Source organism: Melozone crissalis, unplaced genomic scaffold (assembly GCF_028551555.1).
Source record: "Melozone crissalis strain CALT ecotype California unplaced genomic scaffold, PUWL_Pcris_2 ptg000034l_1, whole genome shotgun sequence".
Lineage (NCBI taxonomy): Eukaryota > Metazoa > Chordata > Aves > Passeriformes > Passerellidae > Melozone > Melozone crissalis.
The window spans coordinates 14,840,575-14,853,287 of record NW_026535812.1 but is presented as its reverse complement, the minus strand read 5'-3'; the positions used below and the strand labels follow the sequence as shown (position 1 = coordinate 14,853,287).

Below are 12,713 nucleotides of genomic sequence, written 5' to 3'. Positions count from 1 at the left end.
TGTCCTACCACAAAGCAGTTCATTGCAGAAAAGGAGATTGAACTGATGCATAAAAAGGTAATAGACTTTTAAGTAATAGAAGGGAAGATAATGTGGCCTATAAAGGGCCATCATAAAAAATGTCACACACTGATCAAGGATGGAAAATGACGCTGGCACGTCTGCCCTGACATGTTGCAGCTGCAAGGACAAAAAAACAACAAAAAAGGGAAGAAACGTTACCACTCCATCAGACCCTGCCATTTGTGTCCATGGGACTGTGACATGGCTCCATGTGGATATCCCCCCTGCAAGGCAGCCCTGATCCTGCAAACCATGAGGCTGTGTCTGGGAGGTTCTCCCGAGCAGGAGTGGGACGGCTGGATTAACCTCGAGCAGCACGTTTGATGTGCATGGAAACCCTGCCAAGGCAGCCTGTCACTTATTAAGAACATTTGTCAAGGTTGTTAAACAACCTTGACAACAAACCCAGAGGTGGCAGCAGCAGCAGAAGGGGGCCTGCAACACTCCCTGAATCTGCTTTATTAAATGCAGTTTCATTTGATTCTAACATCAAATGAACTGGCTGTGATCTCTCCCATCTGAGGGCTAATAGGAAGGGTTTCAGAATCACAGCCTACACAGGTGGCTGGATGTCTCCCATGAGAAATCTTCCAAAATCCTCCCTGGAAAACACCTACACATACTAGCAGGGCACTGTGTTTATTCACAGTGCCTTCAACTCTCCCCCTCTGGCCTTCCCTGAGTCGCACAGGGGCTGTGCAAGGAAGATTCTCCATTCCTCTGCAGCCTTTCCACCAGCAGTTGAGGACAGGCCAAGGGCAGGTCCCCAGATGTGCTCTCCAGGTTGGAAGCAGCCAGGATGGATTAACTTGCCAAGGAGGGAGGTTATACCTGGGAAGGCCTGAAGGGCAATCACTGTGACTGAGCACCCACCCTCCTGTCCCCATCCTCACCACAGCTACAGCCAGCCCTGCCTGCCTGAGAAAGGAGGATTTGTGTCTGACCTGGGGACCTCCACAGTACGTTCACAATTAATGTTCTCAAACAGTTCCTTGGTGAATCTAAAGAATTACAAGTAAGCAAAGCATAGCATAACCTAAAAAAATTCTAAAGCTTAAAAGGAACTTCTACCATTGAGAAGTGCTTCATGAAAATAAAAATATCTGTGCATTGTGCAGGATTCTGATGGGATGTCTGTGGTGTGGGTCTGGGCCTCCATGCTCTCCCAGGTTTGTGTTCTGCAGCAGAGACTGGCCACCCCAATCTCATCAGCTTCCCCAAACTCTCATGTTTATGTGACACCAAGAGCTCCACGGACCAGAATGATTTTCCTGCCACCCCTTATCACATTGCTATCTGAAGTCTGGAAATCAGCTCCATGACAAGCAGGACAACCCCACACAGGGAGGGGACCCCACACATGGAGATGCTCTGGGCAAAGACCTAATCTGACCTACTGCCTGGAAGATGGGGAGAGAAAAATAGGAGATAAAAACAGTCCTGACCATGAGAATAACTGGAAATCAGTCCCAAAGGATTGTCCTAATGTATCACACAGCTCCTTCTCAACACAGACTGTTAACTGAGATTATATTTTTGGTTACTTTTCCTTATTTTTTTTCCACTTAGCAAACAGCTGCTGGCAGTACCTATTAAGAGGCTTTTCCCAGCTTTACTTACCCTTTCATGTTCTATTACAAACCTGTCACCAGCAAATAAGGAATGGTTACCTACCCACTGACACTCAGAAGACCAGGACTCAAAGCATATGTGATACAGAATAGATGAAGTAATCATTTCCCTTCAGCAATATAGGGGAGGTTGAGAGTTAATTAATTCACAATTCATAAAAATGTTTGCAGTGTCTGGATACATTCAGCTATATTTTATTAGGGATTAATAAATATGGTAACAACAGGAGGCTGTCATTGGTTTAATTAAGAAAACTCTTGGTATTGTGTTAGTCCACATACACATAATTGAGCTGCACTTCTACAAAATTCTGGGCGTTAGTGTGGATTATGGCTTGCTTTATGAACTCAGTTCTGTTCACTTGCATATGCCTGTCCTTGTTTCTCCTCTCAAATACAGCCTGAATGGAACCATTTTCATCAACACAGACAAGGAAATCAATGTAATATAGAACGCATGTGAATGGTGACTGAGGAATTGTGTATTTTATGAACAGAAGAGGCGGATGTATTTTTCTAGATAAAGGATCTGTCTGTGTTTGGAACATCCTGTTTGGGAAAGAACAAGAGCCACTAAATAATACTCAGTCAGAATGTTCTGAGCTTTGGTTTGCATTTATATAAAAATATTGTTTCTTTATGCAAAGTTTGAACGTGATGTCTCATTTCTATCCTCTGTAGTCATAAAATTAACACTGTTATTGTGGCTTTTGGCATCTTCTATTATGTCCTTTAAGTTTCATCTTTTACAGAAACATTTTGTAAGACTCCGAGCGGATATTCTGTATTTAATAAAAGTCAATGACATAGTTATTTGTAATCTTGAAAAGCAGACATGAAGAACATGATGTGTACCCTAACCCACCATTTGTTTCTGGGACACTGCTGCCTCCTTAGAGGTGAGATCAAAGCATGTTATGTCTGCATTCCCCACTCTGAGACACACTCCTTACTCATTTCTTCCCAGTTAAACCACTGTGGTGGATAATCCACAGCCTCCATCCACCACAGGTCAGATGGCAAGGGGAACCAGCTGGCTTTTTTAGATTTGTGGCTATCATTCTTGAAGACTTCACTCACGCCAAGTTTCACCCTGGCAAGGAACACCAACACCTGTATGCAGATAGGCGTAGATCCACCACAGAGCAGAAAGGCCTCTAGGAGAAGTGGGACAGAAATCACGACCTTCAACCAAGCTTAACAGGCAGCCTGGCACAGAAAAACCTGCAGGATCCTTCTGACAATGCACACAGGGCTAAAAATAAGAGAGATTATGGACTTCTGAGGGCTTTTCCATCCCCAGTCACTCTGAAGATCAAAGGCTGAGCTATCTCCTCCCTGGGCAGGAAGAGGAACAATGTTCATGTCAGTGATGAATCAGCCATGAAAAGAGATACTGTTCTGTTTTGCTGACCTTTATTATGTATGAGGGGAAAATGCAGGATGAAAAATTATTTTTCTTGACATACAATTAAATAAATATCTTTGTATTTAAAAAGTTTTTGTTTTCTTTATGCCTTTAAGCTTGGACAATTTAAAACTAGCCAGAGTGTATTACGACTGGAAGATGTTCCTGCAATGTGTGATGAATCTAAAACAACATTGTGTATATCAAAATGCCAGAATTTTAGGGGTGGCTTCAAGAGAGACCTGCAAAAACAGGTGCTACACATCTGGGCCAAAATGCTGCAGAAATCTCAGGGTTCAGTGTATGGGGAGTCCACATTCACATACTACAAGGAGAACTGTACAAATTCTGTACAGCAGCACCTCTGCAGAATCAAAGCATCTATCCCAGTTAACACTTGATCACTATCACTATAATGGAACAGCAACTCTTTAAACAGCCTTTACATTCTCCAAGAACTCACATTTCACTTCTGTCTGTTCACTTCCCCTTACATTTCAAATCCAGGAGCATGAGCTGAGTACAGATGGATGTGTGCAAGCCAGCTGCTCCAGTTTTGGGGTATGTTGAAGGATGACCCCATGAAATGTGCATTTCCATCTCTCAGAAGTGCAAGTGGAGCTCACACTGAAGGGAGAAGCAGGAGGGCCCTTCCCATCTGACCCGAGTGCAAAAGCCACAGTAGCTCCACAGGAGGCCCCACTCACTGTGCTGGGGGACAGAGATGGGGTGAAGGGCAGGTGGAGTCAGGTACAGCACACAGCAGAGACACAACCAGGACAGGTAGTGGGTCCCTACTAAGATCATTTGGGGTAAGATTTTCCCACATATTAAGTAAAACAAGCTCTTCACACTTCTTCATCCAAAAGTCCATAGCAGTCTGATACACTCCTTGTGCTCTGAATGTCTCCTTTAACAAGGAGACTCTAAATCCAAAGACTGGATCAAGCCTCAGGACGAGAACTGAATCACTGATGAGGCAAACTAACTTCTTTTACCCATCTGAGGTCATCAAACCTTTTTTGTCTTCCATTTTGTCCATTCACTTGAATGTTTTATATAACTCTCATTTTCACCGAGTGGGAGTTCTAGGCTCTTTATGACTTCTATTTAATCTTGTATTTTAAATAGGAAAGTAGTTTTAATGGAGAACTGGGATTCTTGGTTAGCAGTGGATGAGAAGGAATAGAGCACCCAGAGGGGCTGCTAAGATGGCAATGCAGGGAGCAAGCACACATCCCATCCCAAAGGATCAATCTCTGGCAGTAATTCTGGGGACTTCAGGAGCAGTAAAATGTCTCCTGAGACCTCTATGAAAATTACAGGAAATCTGCTGTTATTTGGGCAGTGACATTAACATGTATGGAATTACACACATGTACAAAGAGACACAGGACCCAATCTACAGTTTATCCTGCCCCAAGGCAGGGAGGGGAGCTGGCTGCCCTCCACGCTAAGCAGGAGGGACTGGTGGGGTGGTGGAGACCCTTGCCAACACTTGCTGTGTGCCAAAGGCATGGCCAGCCCACCATGTGGCAAGCGTCCTGCTGCTGGGACAGCACTCTGCCACTTGGTTTAACCTTGGAGGGAGAGGGAGCCCCATGTTGAAGAGAGAAAAGTCTATTGCAACAGCTTCTGCAGTAAAGAGAGGCAATTTCAAATCATAAATAACATCTAGAAATTGTGTGCCACTTCAGTGATGCTCCACTTGGTAATTTATACCAAGCACTGCTCACAGGGTGATGAAAGATTAACAGCTGCAGTTTCTTGAGGCCAGACTTCAGGATGTGTCTATTTGCCTCTCCAGGCCCCAGCAGTGGTCATAACTAGGGAAGATGACATTGTTCCTCCAGAACAGTCAACGTGTTTTTGTTTTTCAGTGTTTCTATCTCAGTCTTGACTTTAGAGTCTCAGTGCACAACACTGTCCCTTTCTAATACCACCTGACAACTGGATCTGCAGATACAACTGGCTATCTTTTTGCCACAAGTACAATGAAAATATAGGAAGTTCCCTTTATTCCCCAGTTTTCATGGGGGGGGGGGGGGGGAGGTCTTGAAATAGCCAAGGATGAGTAGCTAAGGGAAGAAGAGGAAAGTAATCCCAAAGAGTATTCCAAACTGCATTGTTTAAACTTAACATTTCCTTGACATGAAAACCCAGAAAAAACCCATTGAGCTAGTTTTCTTTACTGACAGCCTAAAACTGATTTTAGACTAATTCTCTATATGTAAATGAAGTAATTAAAATTTCCTGTTTACTGCGGTTAGTCTTTTATTGTATTTTTCTAATAAGCCAAGCCTTTGAGTCCAGCAAGAGGAAGAGGTGATGGATAGAAAAGATGAAGGAGTTTTATGCTTCAAATGCTTCACTAAAGTATCTCAAACAGAGGTACAATGAGATCCAACTATAAATCCTCAGCCACATCTCAAAAGAGTATGATCTAAATTAGTTTAGCAGCTCTTTTCCATCCAAAAATTTTGCTTCTACCTTTCTTTCACCTTTCTCTTCAGCCTTAAGAAATATAAAATGTTGCACAAGATTTAGTTGCAGTAATTATTTGGATCCAAAGACATGGTGGATGTTAAACTATCAAGACACAAAACAATGGGACTGAACCAACTGCCTTGCTAGGAAAAGTTTCTTCTTCTGGAAATGTCTGGAATGTTCTCAGTTCAAAGCAGGGTGAGATATTGATGTATTAAGCAGTCAAAAAGAAATCAGGAAGGGGAGAAATGAAAGTGGAATCTGTCATAGCAGAAAGGACATTTTCAATCAAATCATAATGTTATGACATATCAATGTCAAAATGAAAACTTTGTTTCACTTCATCTAATTGAAATATTGTAACATCTCATCAATTTGTCATTCTCCCTTTGAAAAAATCTGGTTCTGTGAAACTCAGATTTGCCAACTAGAAAATGTATTAGATAAAAGTGTTGAAGCAGCTGCCTGCACCACTCCTCAGACCTGTGGCTTGCCCTGAGCACAGCTTCCATGGCACTGGTGCCTGTAACCTTCAGACTGTTTCACTTCCCATGGGCCTACTTAAACTGAGAGCTTGAAATAGGCTCTTGCACTTTTGCAGCAGCTTTTGTCCCAACATTCCTCATAAATTACACACTGAAATGCATCCCTGCTGGATGGAACATGACAGGAACACACACTTTCATCTATGGTGTGGTCACTCAGGCCATTTGCAGATGAAGTGCCAGCTGAGCAGAAGCATGTTGAACATTTATGCAAGCTGGGACAACAGGGCATCTGTTTTCATCATACCCAGAATAACAGAATTATATTCTGTGAATATGTTGTATTCTATTTGTGTCCCTTACTAAACCCAAGGCTGCCTGTAAAACGAATGGAGCCTGTGTTAATATTGTATGACACAGAACATTAACGACAGAGGGAACAATTTCAGTGTATCCTACACAGAATGATTCGGAGATAAAGTTCTCAAAAGCCAGTCTGGCAAATACAACATCCTTTTAGTGTGTATTGTAAAAGGGCAATAAATTACAAACATCAATATGGATAGTAGAAATCGGAGCCTGTGGGGCAATCTTGTACTGAATTAAAACAAATATCTCCTTGACTACAGCTGAGGGAAACAGCAGTGGCATCATATTTCATTTTAATAGACTGCAGAGAGGTTTGCCTGGGGAGAAATCAAAGTGACTTGATTATCCCACCGTGTTAACTAACATCTTATCACACTCAGGCTCTGTCCCTAAACCAATTTAAAACCCTGCCATAACAGGCTTTCAAAACAGAGATCTGGGCTAAAAAGCATTTAGAATAACCCCTCTGCTTTCACCCTTCATCCCATGTGTTACAAACAGAGTCCAGGTAGCTTTAGGTTCTGTGGGAGAAAGAGGGAAGAGGAAAGGCAGTTAAACAAAGTATATTAATGCAGGCCCTGATGCTGGCAGCCTGAATTCAATCAAAATTCTGTTGCTCGGGATCCTGTGAGGACCTGGCTGCAGAGTTTGCAAGGAAGAATTCTGCTTCCCCTCTGTGCTCAGCTGGCCATCAGAAGCAGACATCCATAGAGGAGTAGCTCACTGTTCTTCAGTGGAACTTGCCATGCCATTCAGTTTTGATGCATTTGTACTGCAAGACCCAATGAAGAGTTTTGTGATGACGAGAAGCAGTAAAAAAGAAATTGCTAAAAAAAGTTAGCATTTGACAATCAGTTTTAGAGGATGAAAGACAGTGTTATGGGTTGATATTTCCCTTGGGTTGATATTTCCCTTCAAGAGGGAAAAAAGAAATAAGGAGAGAGAAAACTTGACACTCTCAGACACTGAGATTTTTCATACCCTGCAATCTAAAACTCAAGAAATGAGCTTCTTCTCACAAATTAACATCTTCACTTGTCTATTTTTTTCCCCCAGAAAAACTTCACTTTGCCTTTTTCAGACAGCTCGGCTCCTTTTGCCACCTGCAGCAGGGAAGGCCAAATGCATGGCTGGTCCTGACTCTGAGGGAGCTGGAGGGAGCCAGGGCACAGGTGGTTCCTCCATGCCACATCCTGTCAGCTCATGTACAGAAAAGACAGGATGTGTGCCAGCTTCCATCACCATCTTTCTATACATCTATTTTGGTTCCTATGCAGCACTCATAACCATGACAACTGCCTGCCCAAACCATCAGACATATGCAGAAGCTGTCTGGTTGTCTTGGCAGCGATGTTCCCAAAGTGGAGACCAAGAAGGAAGGAGAGCCCAGGCTGAGCTCCCCAAAATGCCCTGCACACCTCAGCCCATTTAATGAGCAAAGTGAGTGGAAACAGCTCTGCTTTTCCTACTGATGTTACCCCACTGCAACACTGGGTCCCTGTGGCAAGAAGCAAGTCATGAGCTACTGTCACAGCAAAGCACTTCCAACACGTTTGTGCAGCCTCAGTTCAGCTTATCACCATGACCAGGATGACTCATGGAATCTCCTTCTAGCAGAATGCTTTGGAAAATATGGGAGCAGGCCAGGACCAAGGTCTCTTGACAGTAATTAGAAATGGGGAAATACCCTATATTAGGTCTCATCCTGATCTCTAGCAGTTAGAGAATGCCTTAAAGCTCAAATCTTTTTCATAGTATCTCGTGATAAGGAGTCCATAGCTCTTTCTTACTCCAGCTCATAAGCTGAAGATGGATTTGCAGAAGAGCCTGAAACATTCTCCCTAAAGCCTTAGACTGCTCCTCAAGCGCTGAAAACTCACAGTCCCTTCTTTTTGCTCCAGCCATTGCCCTTCTTCCACTATCACATTTTCACACAGATCCTATTGGAACACAAAAACTCATATTAAGTCATTATTTCCGATATCAAGGCAGAACAAAGGCAACTTAATAAACTGTCAAGAAACTGAGCAAGGAAGGTTGCACATGACTAGGAGGGATAAACTTGTTTTGTCCCACACTTTCTCTTCCATCTATTGAGCAAGGATAGGCTAAACTGACATATGGGCTCCAGGACTGATTGGTTCAATACACTTGAGAAGAGGACACAGGTATGCAGGAGGATACCTGCTGGGGATGGATTTCTTTTATTCCTGGCACCCTCACTGTGAGAAAGTGAGAAATTCTATCTTGCAAGCCTTAGATGGACTTGATAAATGGCCTGAAGTTGCTATCCTGGATGTGCTCAGTTAGATTTGCTGGCACAGCCTATGCTGTCAGGGAGGACATTTTAGAAAATGGGATGGTGATCCATCAGTTTGGCACTGCCACAAATTTTGCTCAAATCCGAGCTGGGAGGTGGAAGAGTGGGCCAGGCAATGAGGCTGAGGTGTGACAGTGCTGGGACTACCCGCACACAGCATGGGTTTTGCTGCACACACATCCTGGGAGCTGCTTTCCACTCTGTGATTCCCTTCAGACCCTTCTGAATACAGAGCAGACCCAGGGCATTAAGTACCAGGGTACTCCTGGTGTTCTGCACTCTCTTAGGTCCCATTTATCTAATGGTGCTCATCCGTGCAGTGCTGATGCCTCAGAATTACATTGCATTACTGAATTTTGCTGTTGTAGGTGAAACTATTATTAAGGTTGTCTGACAAATCCCGTGATAACACCGTTTTCACACGCTTCTAACTTTGCCAAGTTTTAACCATTAAACTGATAATTTCAACTATTTCAAGATTAATTCACCTGGAAACTTTCAGTGATGACAGCTCAGACATTTACGGGAAAAATATAAGAAAAATATGTTAATTCTGGTGAAGTTTTCCTGCAGAAACATTCCTCATTCTTCAGAGTAAAGAATATTCACCCAAGCTTTAGCTAAGCTGATGATCTGTGAAAATGAGCAGTTCACACATGAGTACAGGGGAGATGTGCTATAGTTCAAGAGCTGTTATTTCCTACTGATTCTGTCCAAACTGAATGCATTCCAGTGAACAAATTCCTGGCAATTTCAACTCTGGATGGTTACAGGCTGTGCCAGGACTGCTTTGAATTGACAGCAGAGAGATTTCTTTTCATCTATCTTCTCTGCTGGATCCTGACAAAATGGATGAGTTGGCCAATTTGAATACAAATGAGAGAAAGTTGGACCACCAACCAGAGAGACAAAAGGAAGTGTGGGAAAAGGAAGAAGGTAGGAGGCAATCTGGGACTGAATGGGCACTGATCAATAAAAGGAGACTAAGATTAATCAATTTCAGAGAGTAAACTGAAGGAAGAATTAGTACAGACTCCTAAGGACAAGACATCAGACCAGTGGGCAGGCAGGGCTGTGCTGGAAGGGAAGACATTGTCTCCCTTACTCCATGGACCACTGATGCTTTCCATGAACTGGACCACTTTCCCCAGGAGACACCCGAACAACCCCATCCCAATACACCCTTCTTTCTGCCTGGTGGTCCTGGGGACTTGTTCCAACTCATGATCCACTGGATATTTATTTACATAAAGTGGAAGCATGCAAACTAAATACCAAGTCCCAAACTCTGCTGTGTCACAGGATCTGCTTGGAGATGCAAGTCTGGATGCCCTCAGTAAACAAGGATCTACCTTATCCTGGTAATGAGCAACCCAGCAAGCAGGGGAACACTCTCATATGCTTCTCCTCAAGATTTTGGTTTTAATCTAGCCTTGTAAAATCTTTTTCCATGTCAGGTAAAATAAGAAATGCAGTGTGAATTCTCATCAATTCACAGAACAGCAACAGATATCGAAGACGAGAGTGGCATATCTTTAAAATTAATATCTGTTCACCTTCAAGAATGACAGTGAGCCCTTACACAAGCTTCTGGGGAGGAAGTCCAGAATCCACACATTGTTTGCCCACCCATAAAGCAAGCCAGGACAGAGCCCATCACTCCTGCTCACAATTCAGGACCTTACCAAGGGATCAAATCACAGCAAATTCTGCCATCTTACACACTCCCAACACAGCAATGAACTGCAGAATACTCCCAGCTGAGCTCGACATCATGTTTACTGCATTTTCTGTCTTCCCTGGCTCTTTTCCTACACAATTAACTCACCAGGTGGATATATTAGCAAGAGGAAGAAAAACAAACCAAGCTGACTTAAGTACAGTAAGTAGAGCAGGAAATCGGTACCCATAAGCTCAGCAACTTGCAGAATATTAATCACCAAGCCACAAGTGAGACAAAAACATCATAAACATCTGCATTTCTCAGCAAAGAGTGAGGGAGCCACAGAAGATGCAAAGAGATGAGCAGGCAATTAACTACTTTTAGCTTTGGGGAAAATGAAGGACTGCTCTTGGCAAAGGTGTGCCACGGGCACAAAGGGCACTCACTGGGCACCCAGGTGTGTCCAGAAGACAGCCAGGGCATGGCTGGAAAAAGCCCCTTAATCAGAAATGTGTTTAACCACAGGAAAACAACTTCAGCCATTCACAGAGGCTTCCACTGCAGTGGCGTTTGGTAGCACCATGATCCATGGTTTATAATTTCCTTGCTTTTGCCTGTTCTAATTCACAGGCAGCATCCTACAGAGGCACATTTATAAACACTTCTGCAATTTTCCAAGGGAATACTTACAGGGTTTTGGTCGTTTATAATTTGCTTCTCTCAATGTCATTAATAAATTACTTCCATTTAAAAACCAATCTCACCATAACTGGACTTTTGGCAATAAAAAATGACTGTTCTAAGACAGAGGTAAATTACCAGAGAGAAAGTACCCTCCAAGTTCACCACTGCCCTGTTCCTGGCAATATCTCATCATTTCTTTCACAAGTTCATCAAGTTTCACTTTTAAATGAGTTATTGGATTGGATTCACTGCCAGGCAGTGACCATTTGTTCTTGTGCCAGCTTTGGCCTTCAGCATAAACACTGCTGGTATTTACCCCCTCGTGGTAATTTATACAGTAATTATAATGCATTTTCATCTTGCATTTTGCTAGGGACTAAACGAATCTGTTGAAAGCAGATCATGTGAAAAGGCTCTCTGAACTTGCTCAGCTCAACCTTTTAAATTAAAACTAATTTACACACAAATAAGACAGTGTCTGTGGTGATTCTTTTAGCATTTCAGTATGTGTTCAACTCTCTATGGCTGATCCGTGCCTTTTACAACTTGTGTGGTTATTTGGCATTTTCTGGGTTGCATTCCCTTACTGGGGTTCACAGTTTTACAGCAAATTTAAGCTGCAAATTCTAATTACTAGGCCAAATTCTTTAATATTTATATAACACAACAACTCCTTGTGTCACTGATGCTTCACCAACTCCAGCCCCCCAGAACTACTCCAGTGTTTCCTACACAATGCCCCAGCTGCCCACAGCAGTGACAGCATCTCCCAGACCTGGCCTTCCACGTGCTTCCCTCGGTCAAACTCCAGCAGCTTTGCAGCCAGGACAGGCTCACCCTGCAGCACAATCTGTTGTCAGCTCCACTGCAGGGATCCTCCCTCCCTCCCTTTGCAGTCCTCTCTTCTGCTAATCCTGCCCTTCCCAACTGCACCAGTAACACGTGTGGCATGACAGCAAATGATCACTCAAATCCAGACAAATCAGATTTACTGCATTCCCCCTGTCTAGGAGACCAGTAACAGAATAATCTGCACAATCTACCTTTATTAAACTCAGGTTACATTGTATCTCATTATCTCCATCGTTTGAAATTATTCTTCCCTTTCTAGATTACACTGAAGCCAAAAGAATGAACCTCTGCATGTCCACAATGTTTATTTTGCTCATTTTTAAACAAAATTTCCCATATTCCCCAGTATGAAGGATTTTTCCACATAGCCTTCATAAAATGAGCAGATGTCTGTGTGTCAACAGACTCATGATTTAGGATGTCACATCCTTCAGCAGTCTGGGGCACCATTTCCTACTTAGATGCAATTGCTTCATTCTGCTTCCTAAACACTCAGTGTCTCCATCCTCTCCGGCAACAGATTAAGTGATGAAGAGCACCATTCCTTCTCTTTATATACTAGTGGCTAAACAGCATTCCACTAATTGTTTTCCTTTCTTTGTTCTTTTTTTTCTCACTTTTTTTTTTGATGGTCATCTCACTCCTCTCCATATTGGTAATTCTCATTTCTCCCCTATGCTTTCTGACCAAAGAGCAGTACCTTGCCTCACTGAATCACATTTTGCATTTTTATAGACTTCCTGCCTGCAAA

The 12,713-nt window shown here is 42.9% G+C and overlaps 1 protein-coding gene across 3 annotated transcripts in view; it reads right to left on the bottom strand.

Moving 5' to 3' along the window:
- The window catches only part of FGF12 (fibroblast growth factor 12), a 218,254-nt gene that overhangs the window by 34,344 nt on the left and 171,197 nt on the right, over nt 1–12,713 (bottom strand). The gene's annotated exons all lie outside the window — the stretch shown is intronic.